This window comes from Jaculus jaculus, chromosome 4, assembly GCF_020740685.1.
Source record: "Jaculus jaculus isolate mJacJac1 chromosome 4, mJacJac1.mat.Y.cur, whole genome shotgun sequence".
NCBI lineage: Eukaryota > Metazoa > Chordata > Mammalia > Rodentia > Dipodidae > Jaculus > Jaculus jaculus.
The window spans coordinates 21,350,126-21,371,147 of record NC_059105.1 but is presented as its reverse complement, the minus strand read 5'-3'; the positions used below and the strand labels follow the sequence as shown (position 1 = coordinate 21,371,147).

At 53.1% G+C, this 21,022-nt stretch overlaps 1 protein-coding gene across 1 annotated transcript in view; it reads right to left on the bottom strand.

Annotated features, from left to right (window-relative positions):
• The window catches only part of Sh3bp4 (SH3 domain binding protein 4), a 74,885-nt gene extending 54,128 nt beyond the window's left edge, over window positions 1-20,757 (bottom strand). The window contains exon 1 of the mRNA XM_045147505.1: window positions 20,674-20,757. The gene's annotated coding sequence lies outside the window, so the exon portion shown is untranslated. The remainder of the gene's footprint in view (window positions 1-20,673) is intronic.
• Between the last annotated feature and the right edge of the window lie 265 nt (window positions 20,758-21,022).

The window sequence follows — 21,022 nt, the reverse complement described above, 5'->3', positions numbered from 1 at the left end:
CTCCTGACATTATATCTGTATTGTTTTCTTTCTCTCTAACCAGAATAAATGCTCTATTAAGGAACAATCATTATCCCATTCACTGAGCACCAAGAATCCCTTAGAAGGCACTCAATAATGTTGACTGGATAATTCTAGACTTCTGAAATCACGCATGAGGATACAGACGAGAGGCCCTCAAACTCTGGCTTTGGGCACGCAGAAAGAGAAGTACCTTGAACAGATCGCTAAACTTGGTACCTAGAAGTCTGGCCTTGTGGGATGATTGGAGGCAGACCCCTCGTAGTCAGAAAAGGGAGATCAGTAGCCAAACTTGCACCAGTCATTCTAACAAAGGGGTTCTCCTCATAATTTCCTTCCTGTTACAGAACTACTCTCTAGAAAAAGAAAGTAAAATCAATTTTTTCTTGCTATCATAGAGGGGTTGCTTTAAAAATGTTTCCATTACAGCACCCTTCCACATGCACTCAAAAACAAAGCAGTGACGCCCACAACAAAGATCACCATGGAAACCACTCACCTCCCTCCTGAACATCATGACTTCACCTCCCACCCTCCCCACACCCACTCCGGACTGTTTCCAAAGAACCTCTGTGCAAACAAACGGCAGCAACTGTGCCTGAATGGCAGGAAATGTAGCTGCTTTTTTCTAATTTTAACTTCTTCCAGGCATGTGTGTGTTCTGGGCACACTGGGTGAATGCTCTCCAAGCAGGAACAGCCCACATTCCTTTGCAGCCCAGCCACCACCTCCAGAGGGCCCAGAACACTCCACAGGGGGCAGGACTGAGAAAACTCTTGAAGAGAAGGCACTCCAACACCAAAATCCAATGTCACCAAATTTTAAGGATAGGGCCACAAGTCTGTGGCACAGACACCCAAGTCATAACTAGGAATGCCTAGAAAATAGTCCTGCCAGTTATCCTCCTAGGGCAAAGGATGCCCAGCGAGCCTCACTGGTTCTAAAGACCCAGGGAGGAGAGGAGCACATGATGTTAAACACTTAGAGGCCTATTTTCCAGAAAATTAAAGAAACTTCCAGGGCTCAGTAAGAAAAGAAGGCCAAAACGATGTAAAGAATCTATAAGAAGAACTAAGAACAAGAAACTTGAGTTTGTGGTTCACAGCAGCACCCATAAGAAAAACCTGTCAGCTACCATATTACATCCATCAGCAGAGCACCGAGGTAAAAGATGGACACTGTGCAGGGAGATGCAGTGTGGAGGAGGAGGGCAGTGTGCAGGGAGATGCGGTGTGGAGGAGGAGGGCAGTGTGCAGGGAGACGCGGTGTGGAGGAGGACGGCAGTTTGCAGGGAGATGCAGTGTGGAGGAGGAGGGCAGTGTGCAGGGAGGTGCGGTGTGGAGGAGGAGGGCAGTGTGCAGGGAGGTGCAGTGTGGAGGAGGAGGGCAGTGTGCAGGGAGGTGCGGTGTGGAGGAGGAGGGCAGTGTGCAAGGAGGTGCAGTGTGGAGGAGGAGGGCAGTGTGCAGGGAGGTGCGGTGTGGAGGAGGGCAGTGTGCAGGGAGACACGGTGTGGAGGAGGACAGCAGTGTGCAGGGAGATGCAGTGTGGAGGAGGAGGGCAGTGTGCAGTGAGGTGCAGTGTGGAGGAGGAGGGCAGTGTGCAGGGAGGTGTGGTGTGGAGGAGGAGGGCAGTGTGCAGGGAGGTGCGGTGTGGAGGAGGAGGGCAGTGTGCAGGGAGGTGCGGTGTGGAGGAGGAGGGCAGGGTGCAGGGATGTGCGGTGTGGAGGAGGAGGGCAGTGTGCAGGGAGGTGTGGTGTGGAGGAGGAGGGCAGTGTGCAGGGAGGGGTGGTGTGGAGGAGGAGGGCAGTGTGCAGGGAGGTGTGGTGTGGAGGAGGAGGGCAGTGTGCAGTGAGGTGCAGTGTGGAGGAGGAGGGCAGTGCGCAGGGAGGTGCGGTGTGGAGGAGGAGGGCAGTGTGCAGGGAGGTGTGGTGTGGAGGAGGAGGGCAGTGTGCAGGGAGGTGCGGTGTGGAGGAGGAGGGCAGTGTGCAGGGAGACGCGGTGTGGAGGAGGAGGGTAGTGTGCAAGGAGGTGCAGTGTGGAGGAGGGCAGTGTGCAGGGAGGTGCGGTGTGGAGGAGGAGGGCAGTGTGCAGGGAGGTGCGGTGTGGAGGAGGAGGGTAGTGTGCAAGGAGGTGCAGTGTGGAGGAGGGCAGTGTGCAGGGAGGTGCAGTGTGGAGGAGGAGGGCAGTGTGCAGGGAGGTGCAGTGTGGAGGAGGGCAGTGTGCAGGAAGGTGCGGTGTGGAGGAGGAGGGCAGTGTGCAGGGAGGTGCAGTGTGGAGGAGGAGGGCAGTGTACAGGGAGGTGCAGTGTGGAGGAGGAGGGCAGTGTTCAGGGAGGTGCAGTGTGGAGTAGGAGGGCAGTGTACAGGGAGGTGCAGTGTGGAGGAGGAGGGCAGTGTGCAGGGAGGTGTAGTGTTTACAGCAGCTGGTGACACTGATGCTGCACTGCATGCATTTCCCACGAACAACTGATATGGGCCACAAAGCCCTTCACAGGGCAGGGCTGTCCTTCAAGACCACAGGGACCGTGCAGAACAGGAAGGTGCTAACACATCACAGAACAGAGAAGCGGTTGAACTCGCCACCTACCACACAGATGCACCAAGAACTAATGAGTTGACAATAAAGACCCTGGGCTGTGTAGTTACCTACCACAAACAGAAATTGACTGTGTCTTGGTTTCAGTACCAAGTCATTGGGCTGACCCAGTTGGGTGGAGAGACTAATTCCTGGGAGCCCCGGCCAGGGCCAGGGTTTCATCAGGGCTCAGCTAGAAGGCGATGGGTCTGCAGTTCACCTGCCTGGCAGTAAGCAGCGCTCTACGGGCTCTCTGCAGGCTGCTGGAGGGAGGTCACCCTCATCCCCTGACACCTGGCTGTTTGTCACAAAAGCCAGCCAGTTACCAAGCAAGTGGCTTATGTCAGTTAATGGTAGAAGGAAATTTTTTTTTAGATAGGGTATCATGTAGCCCAGGCTATTCTTCAACTCTGTGTAGCTGAGAATAACACTGAATTTTCCCGACCCTCCTACTCCCACCTCCCAAGTGCTGGATCACAGGCGTGTGCACCGCCACTCTCAGTGTATGTGGGGCTGCGATGGCACCCAGGCTTCATGTATGCTAGGTGAACGCTCTCCCCACTGAGCCATGTCTCCAGCATGGGCCATCATAATTGTGATGATTTCGGCTGGTAGCAGATTGTGGGCAGCCAGGGGGGAGGGGGACCGCCTCCATGCACACAGAGTAGGGGTCTGTCTATTTAAGAACATGAAGACAAGTGTGATGGCTTGGGACACAGCCCTGTGTGGTACACTACAGAGAGTGATAACAAAATAAGGACAACTTAAAATGCTTAAGAGGCACTCAAAAAGATGTGGCTGGGGGCTGGAGAGATGGCTTAGCGGTTAAGCGCTTGCCTGTGAAGCCTAAGGACCCCGGTTTGAGGCTCAGTTCCCCAGGTCCCACGTTAGCCAGATGCACAAGGGGGCGCACGCGTCTGGAGTTCGTTTGCAGAGGCTGGAAGCCCTGGCGCGCCCATTCTCTCTCTCTCTCTCTCTATCTGTCTTTCTTTCTGTGTCTGTCACTCTCAAATAAATAAATAAATAAATAATAAATAAATAAAAATTAAAAAGATGTGGCTGGGGCTGGGAAGCCACGCGGGACCATCCTGGGCAGTGGGAACACACATCTTGTATGTTCCCTGGGATTCTGTAATAATCCTGCCAAATATTTTCCAATATTGTCAGTATCTACTCATGGCTTAGGGTATTATGGGTTGGTCCCTCATACACACAGCAGTGACATCAGGTGCTTGGCATGATAGGTCTCAGAAAACTCAGCCAGCTCACATCCAGCATCCATCGCATCTAGGTCACATAACAGAAGCTCTCAGCGGACCAGAGGCTGACAACAAGCCTGGTTAACCCAGTGCTCCTCAGACAAGCTCCTGGGGCCGCCAGGGCGAGCTGCAGTCAGACCCTCTTTGGCAGCTTTCTCTTCTCAGTTTCTGTAGCTCTGAGCTGGCCAGGCCAGCTCCTAGTGCACACTGAGGGCACAGAGGAAGGCTTCCTGGGTGCAGCTGCGAGGGTCCAGGGCAGGAGCCAACCACATGCTGTGTCCCAGTGGGCTGCAGGAACTCACCCAGCACAAGATGACAGTGGGAACACACAGGTAGCTGAGGACAGCCACCTGTTCCGCCTGCGAGGTGGCCAGTGGAGAGGTCAAAACAGAGCCTGGACTGGGAAGGACGCAGAACCCGGTCCCACCCCTGCCTGCAGAGGCTTGCTCAAGCCACAGAACTGCCTGGCAGCTCATCTCAGCTCGGAAAAGGGTAAAAACCATGTCCAGCTCAAAAGGCAGCCCAGGGCAGTGAACACCTACAAGACCCTTAGAACTGTGTCCAGGGCACGGTCGTGGCCGCCCCTCCCCAGTTATCTGGGAGCCAGTCAGATATGTACCACCCTGCGCTGCCAGGCGGGGCTCTGCATTTAACACTAGGCAAGTCCTGGGCAGGCAAGCAAGGTGAGAGACACTGGGCAGGAGGACACCATGAGCTGCTGGAGCTGTCCTATTCAAAAACACAACAAAACAAAACAAAACACCCTCTTCCTAACAAGATAGGAACTCAAGCGCTAGGTCCTGCGCGCACGTGCACACTCTGTACGCTGTACACGCTCACTCCCTGTGCGCTGAGTAATCTCACTGAATGGAGCTCGTTGCTGGTATGTGGCAGTGAATATTCAAGTAGTGTAAGCAGCCATCTTTGGAGGAGAGACAAACTCATCCCATTTCCCATCAACCAAATCCTAAATCACTAGCAGGATTAGTGAGGGCCTCGAGCAGGTTCCTGACACACCTGCCAATTCATTCCAAGGCCTGGGGCCCTGGGCTCAGAATTTCAGGGCAGTTTATTAATGCGCCCATTGTCCTCACCACTTCACTCCCTTTCTCAGGTTCACTCTGTAAAAAGATAATCCTTCTGCGCTTAGAATTTTCCTGCTGACTGGTGGGAGGAACGCTCACCGTAAGTGTCCCGGCCAGGAGAGAACAAAGACTCCGCTGATAGGAAGAGAGCACTGGGCTTCCCCTCAGCTCTTCCCTAACGCCCTTTTGTCTGTTCCAGGGTCCCTTCCAGGACACCACATGGCATCCTGTTGTCTCACCTTCTTAGGTTCCTCTTGACTGCGGCATGTCCCCAGACTCTGCTATTAGATGACCTTGACAGTTTTGAGGACCGGCCAGGTATTTCTAAGCCACTGTGCAGTTGGGAACTGTCTTGTGTTTTCCTCACTATTCCACTGGGATTTCATGTCACTGGTTAAGACAGCCAGTGAGGAAAGTGCCACTTGCATCGTGTCAGACTGTCAGCAGCACTTACCTCTCCTGGGGGTGACCTTGGGTCACCTGCCCAGCCTCTCTTAACCCCCCCCCCCCGCCGTGTTCAGCCCCTGTCCCCTGTCACAGGTGCCCCTGCGCTCACTGCCAGCTCCAAGTACCAGCCCTGAGAGGAATACAGACGAAGACACGCAAGCCCTGAAGTCAGAAGCCTTGGCTTAACTACAGGCAGTAAATCATGAGGCCTTTGGCTTCCTACAGGCCTGCCCTGACACCCGCGAGCTAAGCTAGCCACTCAGAACCACTGGCCGGCCAGAAGCACACCATCGCCTCAATAATAAACGCATCAAGAGGATGTTGTGACCTGTGCTTACCCCAGCGCAGTTTCTAGAAGAACCTGAAAAGGGTGCCCTGTGTACTGGAGAAGATGTTTATCATAGTGGCCGCCTCATAGGTCACATTTGAGAATTTGGAAAGCTCTGAGACAACGGGCTCCAGGTGGCATGCTCACTTGTAGCCAGATGCCTGGCTCATGGTCCACTTCTGTGAGCTTGGGTCAGGACTGCACCCCATGGGGCTCTGCAGGGAAGGGACGAATGCCTGAGGCCACTAAAACAGAAACTGATTGCATGTGGGCTAACAAGTCAAGCCACACTGTCTCCCCAGAAGCCCTCTCACAAAACTCTTCCCCAGAACGCTATGCCCACAGCCAACTGTTAGAGACCCTTCCCTCGGCACACCCACCTTCCCCTGCTAGTTCCCAGAACCCCACATAAGGCAGCTGCTCCTCATGCTGGGTGCAGCTGGCTCTGAGGAGGATACAGGCATGAGCCAAGCATACTGCACACTGCCTCTAATTGGGGTGCTGTCTTATGATCCCCATTACAAATTGCCACATGTCAAAGGCGGGCAGGGCCATGGTGAGACATGGCTCAATACCCCCGAGTAAGTAAGGGTCTGCTTAAATTCCTCTCTCCCCAGGAAGCAGCCAGGGCAGAGAAGCTGGGCAACAAGAAGCTCCGTGTTTCCCCAGGCTACGAAAGTATGTTACCAGTCTGTGGGTAACATGTACTTGTCACTATAAAATGCAGCACAGACCAGAGCTACCAAGTGTCTGTCACCAGCACACCTTCAAGACAGAAGCTAAGAATTCCATATGCCTTCTTCTGCATCCACAGAGGTCACCTCCAAATAGCACAAAGCACACAGTATCTGAAACACTCACCTGGGATCATTTTTACTGGCTCCGCAAAAACACTCCCCAGTAATCTAAGCTAACAGATGTTGTTTGCAAACGAGGAGACAATAAGCTTAGCCAAACATCAGAAGCATCAGAGAAATGCAAATCAAAACCTCAATGAACGCAGAAGAGATGGCTCAGTGGTAAGGCACTTGCCTACAAGGCCTAACGACCCAGGTTCGATTCCCAAGTACCCTCGCCAAGCCAGATACACAAAATGGTACATGTGGTCAGGAGTTTGTTTACAGCAGCAAGAGGCCCTGGTGTGCCTTTCTCTCTCTCTCTCTCTCTCTCTCTTTCATAAATAAAGAAGTAAAAATATTTTATTAAAAACAACATGGTGAGGGTTGGGGAAATGGCTTAGTGGTTAAGGCATTTGCCTGTGAAGCCTAAGGACTCTGGTTTGATTCTCCAAGACCCACATAAGCCAGATGCACTAGGGGGTGTGTGTGTCTGGAATTCGTTTGCAGTGGCCAGAAGCCCTGGCATGCATGCCCATTCTCTCTTTCTCTCAATCTGCCTCTTCCTCTCTCTCTCTCAAATAAATAAATTAATTAAATATTAAAAATTTCAGCTTTGATTTCATCACTTAAAAAAAAAGAAACATGGTGAGATACCACCACACACAAGATGATACTTACAATCAAAATTAAAATAGGGCTGGAGAGATGTCTCAGAGGTTAAGGCACTTGCCTCCAAAGCCTAAGTACCCAAGTTCAATTACCTAGTATCCATGTAAAGCCATATGAACAAGGTGGTACAGGCATTTGGAAGTTGTTTTAGTGGCTACAGGACCTGGCATGCCCATTCTCTCTTTCTCCCACCCCCTCACTGTCTCTGAAATTAATAAATAAAATATTTTTTAAGTTAGAATAAAATAACAAAATATATGCCCCTGAGATGTAGAGAGAGTGGAATCTTTGCACGCTGCAGACAGAATGTAAAGTGATGGGACCTTTATGAAAAATGCAGCAAACTCAAAAAACCGAAAACCATCTTAACATTTGATCTAGTTATTTCTCTCCTTATGTATGCCCAAGATAATTGGGAACAGGGTCTCTAAGAGAATTTTACACACCCAGGTTCACAGCAGCATTACCCAATATCCAAGAGACAGACAAATGCCCCTGGGTAGAAGAGTCAACACACAAAAGGCAGTGGAGTACGCCACAGTCCTGAAACACAGCAGATGAACCCCAGAGCCGTCACTTTAGAGAAATAGGCCAGGCGGTAGATTCCACTTGGGCAAAGACCTGGGGCCGTGAAACTCAGACAGCGCAATGGTGTATGCCAGGGGCTGGGGAGGAGGGTGGCACCAAGCTTCAATGTTTCAGGATGAGAAAGTTCTAGAGACTGTGTTATATGAAAATGTGAATGTGTGACCATGCTGAGCTGCCTCAAGTGACCAAGGTGGTAACGTGCAGGGAGAAATACTGTTGTTTTTTTTTCATATAGTTTCGACTGCAACGTGTCTGGTACATTCTGTAGCCCAAGGAACTCCTTTTAATTTGGGTCTGAGGATCCACAAAACAGATCTAAATCCATTTTTTAAGAAATGAAAGAAAGTACTCCTCCCCAATTACTTTTGGGCAGCTGAGGGGGTGATGGAGGAAGACACAGCCAGGGCCAAACGTCACACAGTAGGGTTCACAGCAAGTCTCTGGGTGAGGTGGCTACACTTGGCCATCGCCAAGGCACCGGAACGGGAGGAGCCAGGGAAGAACGGAAAAGACAAGATGAGCAGGGGGTGAGGGGTGGGGGGGTACATGGCTGATACGAGTGCAGAAAACTTCTCTTCCACCATGAGCGCCAGGCCAGTGTCACAGACGAGTACAGGAGAGGCAACGTGCAGGGGTGGAGGGCAGGCTACGTGGGCTCCTGGGCAAGCAGGGCACTGGCAGGAGGGACCAGGAGCCGCTGTGCCACCTGAACACCTCTCAGCCCAATCCCCCAAGCAAGCCTTAGATCCCACCACTGGTGCCACAGGTCTCCGCCCCCCAGACTACCCACTGGGTGTTTTCCATCCTCCCTCCCACGTCATCTGGGACCCTAGGTCTCTGTCTCCCACAGAACAGCCTGGAATGTGAAGAGCTGACGCCAGGTGAGGGACAAGAGCGCTTCAGGAAGAAGAGCAGGACTAGAGGGCTGACTCCCGTGGTTCCCAGCTCAGTGGGCAAATCGCTTGCTACACAAACATGCATTTGGATCACCAGTGGCCATATGAAAAGCCAGTGTGGTGACACAGAACTTTAATCCCAGTAAAGCTGAGGTGGAGACAGGAGGATCCCCGGGACTCAGTAGCTGGGTTGGTGGGCTTTAGTTAATACAGTGAGACAGTATCTCAAAAAACAGGTAGAAAACAGTGAAGGAAGAGACCCAATGTCAACCTCAGGCCTACACACACACACATACACATGCATGTACACCAGCACATACACATGCATCCACACATACAAACATACCACACACACATACACATGCAAAAGAAAATTCAAGAAAGCCAGGCGTGGTGGCGCACGCCTTTAATCCCGGCACTCGGGAGGCAGAGGTAGGAGGATCACAGTGAGTTCAAGGCCACCCTGAGACTACAGAGTGAATTTCAGGTCAGCCTGGGCTAAAGCGAGACCCTACCTCGAAAAACAAAACAAAACAAAAATCAAGACTTTCTAGGCAAAATGCTATCAAGGACCCACTGTTAAAATTATCCTGACATAACAGACATGCATCACGAATGAGCAAGACTGGGGGGGACGGACGGACGGACACACAGCCTCTCAGCACAGTGGAAGCGTATTTTTAATGCTTCTGCAATCAAGCTTAGAGTAAAGCTGTGTTCTCTGCCAGACAGGCAAGGCCCACGCTCACTTGTTTTGGGGCCGTCTGCTGTCCATGAAAATGATTTGATTTCCAAAGTCTCTAAGGACTCTTGTAAATCCAAAGGGAAAATAGGAAATCAAAATAGCATCCATGACTCGGGGCGCTCCGAAGCGGAGTGTGACAGAGACGCACATGAACTTCAACTCGGGATGCATGGGGTTAACGATGAGCTGTGTTTACAGACACTATGCTCCCACATTATCCTTGGGCCTTGGGTTCATCCTCAGTCAACCGGGGCCAGAACTATTTTACTCAGAGGTGTTGCTAAGGACTAAGTAAAGAGTCCGCTGCAGTTTCCGTGTCTGTCCCCAAGCCCAGTTGAATGTGGACTTGGTCTTGCTTCCTGAAAGACATGGGGGGGGGGGGAGGGCAGGCCCAATCCCTCCATGCCAGATCTCACACCTGAGCATCTACAACCTGCAAGTCCTGTCCTGGGCCCCACTTGCAGGGGCCATGGAGCGGTCGATCTGCAGTTCCCAGCAGATCTGCAGTTCCCAGCAGCGTGCTCTGACGGCAAAGGGTCACAAACAAGTCCACATCCTCAGAGGCCTAAGAGCCCAAGGTGTTCCCATAGGCCCACCTTCCCACCCGCTGCTAAGCAGTGACAGGGTGTTTTGCTGTGGCCAAGAGCACACCCAGCAGGCTTTAGCACGGGAATCACTGCGGCTCTCTAGTTCTCCACGCACAAGAGCCCCTTCCCACAGTAACCCTCAAACTCCCGACACAGCGAGCAGCCCATTTCCAGATTTGAAAAACCAACCCCCCTCAGTGTCTATGACACTGTCTTCCAGCTTTTGTGACTTCTTTTGCGGCCCGAAAACATCACAGCTTTACTCGGAGGCCCGCTGAGGCCCGCTAGCTCTCTTACTGAAACAGGTTGAGTTCAAGCTTCCTTGGTAGTGCTACACAAGACCCTCATAATCACAAGAAAAGATGAAGACGTCAAAAAACAAAAGACAGACTAACTGAGAGGAGGAGGGAATGATGATGGAGAGTGGATTTGTGAAGGGGAAAGTGGGGAGGGAATTACCATGGTTTAGTACCTATAATTATAGAAGTTGTCAATAAAAAAAAGCCTGAAAAGAGCTGAAGGGAGCTGGATCTGTGCGGGTTGAACACAGGCATCTCTCTGGTGGTCAGGGGGAGTATAAGCCCACAGCAGTATTTACATGGACACATAGTGTTCACTGTGGACTGACCACCTGCCTGGCCAGCTTCACAGCCAAGACAAAGCAAATTCAGGGCTACTGGCCAGGGCAACGGCAGCCGGGTTCCCAGGTGACTAGGGCTGCACTGACCAGGGAGAGACATATGCGGCTGGACCCCATTGCCCCTCTTCCAATTGGGTGCCAATGTGGATTAAGATATAGTCTCCACTTTTTCAGCAATATCCTCTTCTCTGTGGAACAGAAAAGTGCTGTGACTCCTTTAATAATCAACCGCAAGGTGTGTTTCCAAAGGGTCATTGGGGGCAGTAATAGTAACTTGGAGAGCTGTACAGAGAGCCTTCTTTAATCAGAAGATGAGTGTGTGAAAACAGGCCTGAAGTGAGCAGTACACCTGTGTGGGACTCACATGATATTGTGGGCAGGGAGCCAACCTCAGTTGCCAGTGGTTCCAGGGTCTTCAGGAAAGGACCCATGGTGAGATGTCACCCCCCAGCCAGGTTACCTCCCTGTCCACGTCATCTCTTGGGCAGCTCACCCCCCGGGAGGCTTACCCCCTGGCCTCTCAAGTCATGCTCACACATCTAATCAAGTTTTCCCAGTGTCCTCAGATAAAGTTCAAAGCTGATGGATGCCCAGAGGGCCTGTCCAACCAGCCACCTGCCTCTGGCATTCCTCCCAGGGACTCCTGGGACACCCTTACCACTGTGTCTCTTGGAGTCACTAAACCTCTCCGCCTGGAACCTGACTAGCCAAGCCCCACCAAGACCACTCAATGGCTGGCCTACTTATTAAGTCTTTCATGTCCTAAGCTTCTTTGAGAAACCTCCCTGACCCCTCACCCTCCCCTTCAACCTCTGAACCTTGCCCAACCCCCCCCCACACACACACACATAGACGAACACCATCTCCAGTGCTGGGTAAACACTGACAAGGCAAAGCTCTCTTTGGGTCTCGCCACCTCCTCTGCCCGCAGCCAGGTCAGGCCAGGCAACGAAGGTGTTAACTTTGAACCCAGAAGGATGGCCCTAAACCTGAGGAAGGCCTGCCTGGCACTCCGACCCAAAAGATGCAGAGCTACTGAGAGCCCAAGGTTCTGGGGGTTTACAAGACCCCCAAAGTGCTGCCTCATGTTACCAATAGGCGGATGAGTCCAAAAAAAAAAAAAAAAAAAAAAGGCGAGTGCCAAAACCACACTCAGGAGACAGGCCAAAAAATATTCCACCCATAAATTAGTTTTCCTCTCTTGCCAGAAAGAAGAAGTCCTGACACCAGACCGCAGTCTGAAACCAAAACTGGGGACCGGCTGGCCGTCAGCAGAAGGCGCAGAGAACTCCCCAGTGAACTCACAGGTCCTGAGAGTCACGTCCATGCCATTCCCAGCATGAAATCACTGCGGTCCTTCTTGTCACAGCCAATCAAGGGCCAGAGCTCACAAATCCCTACAGACATCACAGTGTGACCTGGAAGAGCTCAGGACCACAGTTCTTGAAGGGAAGCGGAAATCGCCGCTCACACCCTTCAGAGGGTGAGGGGCCCCAAGCACCTCAGCAGAAGCATGTCCTCACAGGGAAGTGCGCCCTGGATGGGGCGACACAACCCACCCCTCAGAGGCCAGCAAGAAAGATGCTCTCGCAGCAATCAGAAACAGTCCCCAGCGTCACCACTTTCTTGGGCGCTTTTTTGCACCATGGTTACACAGCCACTAACAGTCGATATGGTGAGACTTTCTACAGATTTGGGGCAAAATAAAAGTGAGATTCATTCCAAGGAGACTGTACGCTGAGAGATACAGAAGCATGCGTGAAGACATTCAGCCAAGTGCAGGTTATCATTTCAAAACTGGGAGCCGGGTAGTCCTAGAGCTCGCTCAACAAGCACGGCAAACACCCCTTGGCAAAACTGACGTCGAAAGCAGGACTGTAAGTCCATATTTATTGACCTGAAAACGTCAACAATTTTAGATAAGTGGTTTTAAAAAGCACAATACTCACTGAACAAACACAATAGTCACTGAAGTCTGCTGTGAGCCAGACCAGTGACATCTCCCTGAGTCGTCCCACTTGTTTGGAAAGTCCATGTTTACATGCAAAAACAGGTTTAAAAATCTTGGGCTGGAGAGATGGCTCAGTGTGTGGGCATGGTGGTGTCCATTTCTCTAAGTCCAGCACTGGGGAGGCAGAAACAGGATCTCTGGGACTTGCTAGCTAGCTAGCTTAACCAATGAGAATCAGTGAGAGACCCTCTCTCAAAAGAATAACATGGCAAATGACTGAAAAAGTCATGCCACAGACATCTGGTGCACGCACACACACACAGAAGCACATCCTAAATGGTATTGCTTGCTGACACAGCTTTTTCTCCTTTTACATTTTATAACATTTCCAAAACTTACATGTAACTATTTAATAAGTGCACTATGGAAACAAGTGTTTTTAAGAAGAAAACCCCCACAAGCATCCATCCTCCGGACAACCTGGTTATCTAGAACGTACAAGGGGTAGACGTAGACACAAGATACTCAGCACGGCAGGGGCGGGCACGGAGGCCTCCAGCAACGGAGAGAGAGCCCACAGTGTTCAGCCTCTCTTCCTGTTCCTCTCCTCTTCCCCTCAGGACTTTGAATAATGGAGCAAGGTAAACATGCTCTTCAAAGGTCAAATGGAACGCCCAGAGAATGCCAAACCCTGGGCCTCTGCTTGGTTCTCAGGCTGACATGCCCCATTGGCTGAGTCACCTTCCTGGTCAGGTCATCCTTACCCAGGCCACTTTCCTGGGGACACAACCGCTCTAATTACTCAATATATATATATAAAAAAAAAAAACAACTCCATCCAGTGTCCACACAAGACTCAAAAGAGGCCCCAGGTCAGACTGAAGTTCAAACTAGAACAATGATGCCACCAAATCCACAGTGACAATGCGGGGACATTTTTTTGTAACCTCATATGAAACTCCCGACTGAAGGAGATCAGTACTGGGGTCCCCATTTTATGGATCCAAAAGCTGAGGCGGGCGGTCCAAACAGAAGCCAAAGGCTGGCAGGCAGGTGTGAGGCGCCGCGAGGCCCCTCCCCCGCAGGTGAAACGGACCCAACAAAGGGCCACGCGGGGAGGCGGGAGGAGGAATTCTCAGGTTCCAGCTCTCCCAACACCCCCTCAGTGTGGTTGCAGACAATAGCCTGGTGCAAAAGCAGCGTGCCACTTAGTTCTCAGCAAGGGCATTCCTGGACAAGCCAACTTTCAGCCGTGCAAACGAGCCTGTCTCATATTTGACTGACCACAGATACAGCTACTTAGACATGTCACAGTGCCCGCCGGAAGGAAGGGCCCAATAAAACTCCGGAGACTGAAACCACAGAAAAACTCCTGCTTTAAAGCACAGTGTCCCCAAACAATGACAAGTTTTGAAACCACAGGGGGTCTGATAAAAACATAAGCAAAACTGGGTGTGTGGTGAATCTGGCAAGCTGGCTGCTGAGGGCTAACTGGTGACAGATTCTGACGTCACACAGTCTCCCATGCTCTAAAAAACCACGGAGCTGGAATGGGCTCAAATCCAAAATGTTTCCCGGTCCACTCCCTAAAGGTGAGCTCTCCAGTGGTTGCCCAGTACCATTCAGGAATGGAGCACTTTTCTTACCAACACCTTTGGTATAGATTTCTGAAATCAGAACGGAGCAGAAAAGCTTGTGTGGCTGGGGCGGGGGAGTGTGGGAGAGATGAGGATGAGAAGAAGGACGACAGCAAGAATAGAGCTGCACCCCACTTCGCCACTGTCCACTAGCACCACCAGCCACTGGGCCGCACGGGCCGGCAGCCTACATGAACTGCTCATATGCATATGCAAGCATTAGCGCCAACCAGTTATTGTCTGCTGGACGAGAACACGGCACCTTAATTTTCCGTTGACACACGCCAACAACACAAACGTACTTGACGCTGTCTGTAGAGCGGTTCTTCGGACAGAGTCTAAAATGCTTAAGTGCTCCTGTGTTTTAGGGACTCTGCTTACCGCTATGTACCCTAAAGCTATTAAAACTGCAAGCCCTCTTACGAAGAGCGGGAGCATAAATGGGTAAACAAAGGCAGGGTGAGGCTGCCTGGATTAAAAGTTCAACTGCATTCAACTCTGGAATGGTATTTGACAGCACTTATAAGTAAGCTGATTAATATTCATAAGCCAGAATTCTTAAAGCCAGAAATTACTCTGGTCACAGACTGTAAGTTTTAAACTGTCAAGATGCCTCAGAGGAGATTAGACTCATCACTGTGTGGTTAAAGTCACCACTGTGTTTCATGAGGCTAGTTCCCCACATCTGCGCTTCCCTGCACACGGGCCTACCGTGCCCAGAGGACGCAAGCCTGATAAGATGCAACTCACAGGCAACAGACATGCAAGGAAACTGAAAAGAGGCAGGTACACCCTGCAGGACAGCAACTGACCTTGAAAAGTCAGGGGAGCTGACCAGCCCAGGGAGGCTCAGCTAGGCCTGGAAGGCAAAGGTGTGCCATGAACCACCGTGACCTCAGGACAAGTAAGTCCCACGTCCCCCTGCAAGCACTCCACAAGGCTGTGGAAACAGCTTGCACATGTGTAGTGTGGAAAGGCCCCTGGGGAAGGTGTTCAACCAGCTGTCCCAGGATCTCCTCTCACCCCTTCCCTGGGACCCTCACCCCCATGGACTCGTGCCATGTCAGTCAGCTCCAGGTCCCCAGGCCCTTCTGTCCCAACCCTGGTTCCTGTCATCCTGTCTGCCTCAAGCACTGGCTTTGATCATCTTATCACTAGCCATTCCATTCTCAAATCACACGCAGAGCTCTATCACCTCACTGGGAAAGTTTACATGAGGCTGCCAGGCACCACCGCCCCCACAACCACCCCGCTGTCACCTCAGGGACATCCGCCACCTGCTCTCTCACCTTCAGGTGCTCCTGCCCCGACGTGGCCTCAGCCCACCTTCCTTCATGATGATGGGAGGCATCCAGTTCTTCCTCGCTGGGCTCCAAATCTGTCATCCAGCAGTTCATCCCTGCCTGAGACCTTGCACCTCCTTAAATGCTGCCCCCAGGGGCTTCGTCTGCCCCTTGCCAGCCAGACCTGCTAAGTATGACTGACTGGCTGAGGTTGGAGAACACCTCCCATGTGCGCTAATCACTGCCTCTAAAGAAATCTCTCACATTTTAAAATAATTTTACTGCTAATTATGACACAGAAAAGATAAGCCGCTTATGTGTGCACCGAGCTTAAGGATTCTGACAAAGGCGCTGGAGTTTCTCCATCCTTCCCTTGGACAGTCCCAGGAGGCCTGCAAGCCTCCCGGCCTCCGCTTTCAACCATCAGTTCATCACATGCACCAGAGGGTCATTTCCATCCTGGCCAGCCTTGTTACAGAAGCCAAGCAAGGGAGCTCACCACTGCCCAGGGATGGAACAGGCCCCTGAAGACAGACAGACAGCAACAGGCAGCTGGGAAAACTAACATCTTTCTGCCTCTCCCTGGAAGGCAGTAGTTTCCTCACACGCTCCTTCCACACCAGGGAGAACTTCAAAGTCGGGGTCTGTCAGGCTCAGCCCCAAGCTGCGTGCCCAACTTCTCCTCTCACAGATCCCTTCCAGAGTGGTGATTAAGCCAGGCCTCTCGGAGCAGTCAGTCATCTGGGAGCGCGGAAAAGCTATAGCCATCAAGGCCCACACCCAGACTCAGACACAACTTTGGGGAGGGGCTGGGAAGAAAGCGCATTTTAAGCACCGAGCTTGGAAGCCCTCTTGCTGGTCACATTAGGTTGCACAGTGACCTCCACGACGCCCTTTCCAGCCAGACCCAGCCCAAGCATAAGCCCGCTCCACCTGCAGCATCACCTAAGGGTCTTGGGGATGGGAGGAGAACCCAGAACACACAAGGTAAGCTGGAGCCAGATCTCACTGGGTCCCACACATGGTTAAATGTGTAGAAATGGTGCCAGCCTACGCTGTCAGCTTAAAATCGGCCAGGTGGGAGTGTTTACACCACAAGAATTGGCAGATGGTACCTTTTGGGTTCTTTGTTTTTCTACCCCTCAGCAGGTTCCCAGCACACACCTGGCTCCTGGCCTCCTACACCAGGAGTCTGGAAAAACAGGCCTGCAGACTTTCAGAAGCTCCCAGTCTCCTCAGGATGGCCAGGGGGAGAAGACAGGATAAGAATTTGGAGCCATAAAATCTTCTCAAAGAAAGGATTCTTTTCAGTCTGTTCTGAGGAGTTGGATAACAGACATACAGAGTTCTCCTGAGACAAGGCTGCCGAGCAGATAAGAATAATCTCATTAGTATGTCATTTATTTGATTGTAAAGAGGAAGGTGGAGCCCTTATCTTACATTTACTTAACAGCCTTCCTATAATCTCATTCTCGTGTGACCTCATCTGCCCAGAACACCCTCTCTCCGTGGTATAAGGGCAGCCTGCAGACCAGTTTCTGCCCGAGTTCTAACTTCGGAATCATGGTCTTCCAGAGGCACCAAACTTCACCCAGCTGGCAGACAGGGCACCGCTGCAGCAGCAAAGGGGCACACTGGCTGCCTTCTACCAGGCTGAGGTTTCACCACCTTCGGAGTTTCTAACTGTGCAAAGGAGGCAGCGGCACACAGCTCTTTCCTTGCTGGTGTCTTGGCACTCCCGAAATGCATGACTGGCCGCGATGCTGGAATCTTGCACACTGAGGTGTGAGGGAGGGCCCTGGAGCGAGCAGCCCCGGGTCCAAACCAAGCTCAGGAACACTTCAAACTACTGGCATAGAAAAGTCACTTGAATCCCTTCAGGGACAGTGTCTGTGAAGACTCCAGAGAACATATGCACAGGGGCTGGTGTCACCAGGGTCCTCAGTACGGAACTCCTAGTTCTCTCCAGTGAGACCAGTTGGAAACGGCATGCCACTTTGGGCCCTCTAAGCCATATTAGCTTGCTGCCATTGAAAGTGCTGGGTACATGGGAAGAAGCTGACTATTCTGTTTGGGATGTGACAGTTCCCCTCCTTTAAAAACATACTCTGCATTCCTTGCCTTCTGCGGACACCCATCTCTCAGGAGTTGGTCTCTGTACCCAGGGGATTGAGTTATGTAACACGGATGCCCTAGGGCACACTGAGTAGCTAGCCAGGGCCTCTGGAAGGACACTGAATAAGAAGTTGCATTGTTTCCTAAGTGTCTTAGGGCTTGAAGAATTATCCTCCTGTCACCTCTTCAAAGGGAGGGGGTGCCCATATATAAGCTTCTGTTGTGCAAGTTGCTGGGGGGCTAGGACCAGGCTAGCCCTCTGAAGGCTGGTGAAATGAGATGACCTGGGGCTACTGCCAGGGCACTCCTGGTGAACCGACCTGTCTGCAGCTCAGGCCCATGCCTGCTTGCCGGTCTGAGACCCTGCGATGAAACAGTCTTGGTGCCCATTTCCAGCACTTGGGAAAATGTCCAGGGTCCTGATTCCAAATCTCAGGGGAAAAAAAGCCAACCCAACATAACTCAGGTGTTGAACCTGAAAATAACAGGAGAAATACAAACCCCCTCTCCCCTTAGTGATCAAGCCAGCTATGGGTGCCTCCCTCAGGGAGCTAAGGAGCTGTGCCCAGGAGCTAGGCGAGAGGACAGCAAGCTAGGAACGTGGTTGCTCTGATCTCCCTAGGGTCAAGGCCTCTTCCCTGGGAGGCGTGCATACACCTCCCACACAGTTTCCAGGAGCTCCTAACTGGCCAGGACCAGAGGATTCAAACCCAGGAGCCCCCCAGGAAGCAAGGGCGTACATCTCATTCATAGTTCGTTCACATACCTTATTATCAGACTAGAAACCAACATTAAAATAAGAAGAAAGTTTATTCCAACAACCCAGAGGGAAATAATTCCAGCCTGCAGATTAGTAAACAGCAATGGAGAGATTCCAAGAAGACTCCCTTCCTCCCTCCACCCGGAAAATTAACAGTACAACTTGTGTTAACAATGACCCACTGAAGGGCGCCCCATCAACCACTTCCCAGCCCCTGCCAGAGCTCAGATCTGCTACCAGAAGGGGCCACATCAAAGTTCAGTGGTAGCAGCAACTAAAAATGAAACTATCAAAGAGTGGCCAGTGGCATAAAGACCTTGCACCCTGGCTCCTGGCTGAGGGGGGTAGGGGTGGGAGAGGGTGAGGACAAAAGGCAGTCTGTGTGGCACCTCTGTCCGAGTCCCTAGTAATTGTTCTTTAAGGACATTAAAGCACAGTGCCAGGACCTTGGGACAACAGGAAAGAAAGGAAAGTCCACAGAGGCCTCTCTGGCGTAGCTGCGGCCAGCACCGGAGCCGGTCATTGTTCACTGGGTAAACACATGAGCCACAAAACAAATCTCTGGGAAGCCAGGTTGTTCACTTTCTGCATCCTCTGGGATGCTGGCCTGGGCAGGCACGTTACTGGTCATTCTATTTTACAGAGCTGCACCACATATCAAAATGCACCTTGACTCTAGGCTAGCCACACACACTCAGAAGCCTCAGTAGGGAAGGAGGCTTGAGAACCCCAGCTCCTCCCAAGCTCCTCTGCACTTTGAAGGATTTGCCCTGCGCCAACAGGGAACTAGGAATGTACTCCTTCAGGGTCCACCTGACCTGCCTGGACCTTCCTGGGCAGCGTGGTCAGGGGGGCAGCAGACTGTTTTACTGGATGACACCACAGAGTAGCTAAGTGCTCCCTAGCACCATGAAGTACAGTCGCTGTCCATCCAAGGATGTCAAAACGCTCCGCAAACCACCCATTAGTTTTTTTATGGTGGCCTGGGAAGCAGATTGAGCATCATTACCATCATTTTTACAAGGCAAAGAACCAAAACCACAGACAGGGATGGGACACCAGGTCTCTCTCCCCATCTCTTCATCTCATCCACCGTGTGGAGAACCGCAGCCCACCGGAAGTAGACTTAAGAATAGCAGAAACAACGTGTGTGGAGAGGTCGGCCCAAAATCCAAACTTTGGACCCCCAAAGACATATTTAGAAAGGTGCGGAGCGTAGGATGCACAAAAGGGTTTTCTTTTGCTTAAGCAAGATGTAACTCAATGATTAAATCTGCAGTGCTACGATCCCCACGAATGTAAACACAGGAGGCTGGAGAGAACTGGGCTGGGCACGGCTGTTATTTCCATTCTCGGCTCTCGGCGCACACACACACATCGCTTTTGTGGATGAGAGCAAAAGTTATGCGAACTCCATCGTTGCTGATAAATCACGCAGCCCCAGTCCGCTGCGCTAACAAGAAAAGAACGAGCACGAATAAAACCCAGCACGGTGTTCGCGCTCCAATCGCACGGATCCACGAGGCTCCAACACCTTCCAGCGCCCGCCGGGCGCCCCCCCCCGCTACAGCCGGCTAGGGCCGGTGCCCGGGCCAGCGCCTCACTGCCCGGCCGGATCCACAGCGGGGACCCCACAGACAGACCCGCCCGCGGCGCCCCGGTCAGCAGCGCTCGGAGAACCGCGCTCTTCTCTCGCGGCCGAGCGGTCCCGCGCGCGCCGCCGGCGCTGTCACCTCGCGGCTGCCGGGTCACCCGAGTGCCACGCCAGAAAGCCGGGGTTTTCAATTTCGTGCTCAGCAACGGCTCGGGAAGAAGTTGAAATGTGCACTGTCACCAAGTTTAGCCAGAAACCGTGAGCCCTACCCTCCTCCCCGGGACCGCGCCAGGAGGGCGCTCCGGCCGCACCGCACCCTCCCGGAGCCCCCCGGCCCCGCGAGCCTCGCGCGCCCCCACCCCACCGCGCCCACTCCCAGGGACGCCCGCCCAGCAGTCGCCGGCTGCGGGGAGGGGACGCCCGCGGGGTGCTCGGGGTGGCCCGGGGCTCGGCCTCGCCTGAGGTGCCCAAGGAGCGAGGGGTGGGGTGTGGGAAAAGCGACGGTGCTCACCGGGCGGGCACCTGGGGCCCCGAACTCGGGCGGCGGGGGAGCGAGCACCGCCGCCGAGCAGCCGGGCCCGTAGGTCTCGGGGAGCACCACCCGCCCGCGCCGGGGCCCGCCCGCACCCCGAGGGCTCCGGCCGCCGCGCGCCTACCTGGCTCGCATGGCGCCCGCGGGTTCCTGCGGCTCTCGGGGCGTCCGGGAATCGCCGGGCCGGGGGCGCGCGCGGCTCTGGCAAATGTCCGCCGAGGAGGCCGTGGAGGCGGCGAGGACCGCGAGGAGCCTGGCGATGCTCGGCCCCCGCCCCGCGGGCGGAGAGGTGGTCCCGACCGGGGCGGGGCCGCGACGGCGGGCGGGCGGGCGGGGCCGGGCTGGGCGAGGACGGCGGGAGCGCGCCGGAGGAGACCGCGGGCAGGCGGAGGAGGGAGGGGCGGGGCCTCTGGGCGGGGCGGGGCGATCGCAGGGGGCGGGGCCGGCACGCGGCCGTCGCGAGCCTGGGGGCG